Source organism: Cuculus canorus, chromosome 1, assembly GCF_017976375.1.
Source record: "Cuculus canorus isolate bCucCan1 chromosome 1, bCucCan1.pri, whole genome shotgun sequence".
NCBI classification, from domain to species: domain Eukaryota; kingdom Metazoa; phylum Chordata; class Aves; order Cuculiformes; family Cuculidae; genus Cuculus; species Cuculus canorus.
The window spans coordinates 119,221,561-119,222,682 of record NC_071401.1 but is presented as its reverse complement, the minus strand read 5'-3'; positions in this window follow the sequence as shown (position 1 = coordinate 119,222,682).

Below are 1,122 nucleotides of genomic sequence, written 5' to 3'. Positions count from 1 at the left end.
AATGGAAATAGGAGGAAAGAACCATCATATATATATCTCTGTGTATAACTATATATATATATATATATATATATATATTAGGTTCACTTGAACTCTGTTTAGCTTTCAGGACATAGCATCTTTGACTCGCACTTGCACTCTGCAAGGTAATCTGAAGGTGGGTGCCTGCAATGTTCTGAATTTACTTTTGGGTAGGAAGGTTGGTCCCTGTCCTGGCACAACTGGTCTTGTTTACGTAAGCGCCTGTAATCAAATTCTGTGTACTGTGATTAAATTGGCTTTCCTCTTTTGATACCTATCTTCGCTTCCTCTTTCTCAGACAGTATCTTAAGCAATGTCTGTATATGTTAAGAGTAATGCTAGCTGAAATGTGTTAAAACTACACCCACTGAGTCATGCCATAGAATTTTCCCTATCAGACTAACCTCAAAGTTGTTTTGTTTTTTTGGTAACAAAGGAAATAGCTATCCTCTATCCAAGAAATAGGGGAATTTGAAGAGGAGCAAAGAGGGAGTATGACTTAAAATAACCAGCAGTGATGTATATTTTTTTCCTTTACTCTGTCAGAATCTTTTGAAACATCCTTTTCCCTAAAAGGTGTCTGTTCTCCCCACTTAGGAAGGTGAATTAGTCTTCCACTGGTCGTTAGTATGTTTAGTTAACAAGATATCACATTCTTTGTCAAGCTGTTGATGGAAGTAAGTGGCATGATGATTTTTTTTTAAGGTATAAATTAAGGCCTTTTTCTCTCACCCTAGCAGATAAACATAGGAGCAGTAGAACTAAAAAGAACATGCCAATGGCTTCCATTGGCACCGTGATATTTAGTGTCTTACAGCATTTATGCAAGTTTTTGATGTGAGCAATCTACAGAAACCCTAGTATCACAAAACCCGCTGCTTGGTGCTGTGCTTGGCTGGGTAACAAAGTGGTTGCACCTGAGCAAGCAACTTTGACCTGACTACACTTGCAGCAGTTGTAAATTAATTATTTTCTTCTGTTCAGGACTAGCATTAAAAATTCCTGTTAGAAGTGAGGATTGCTAGTGTAGGAACTGCTATAAATGTATGCAAACAGTAATACCGGTTATAGCTTCTGCAAATCCTATGCTTTCATTAATTG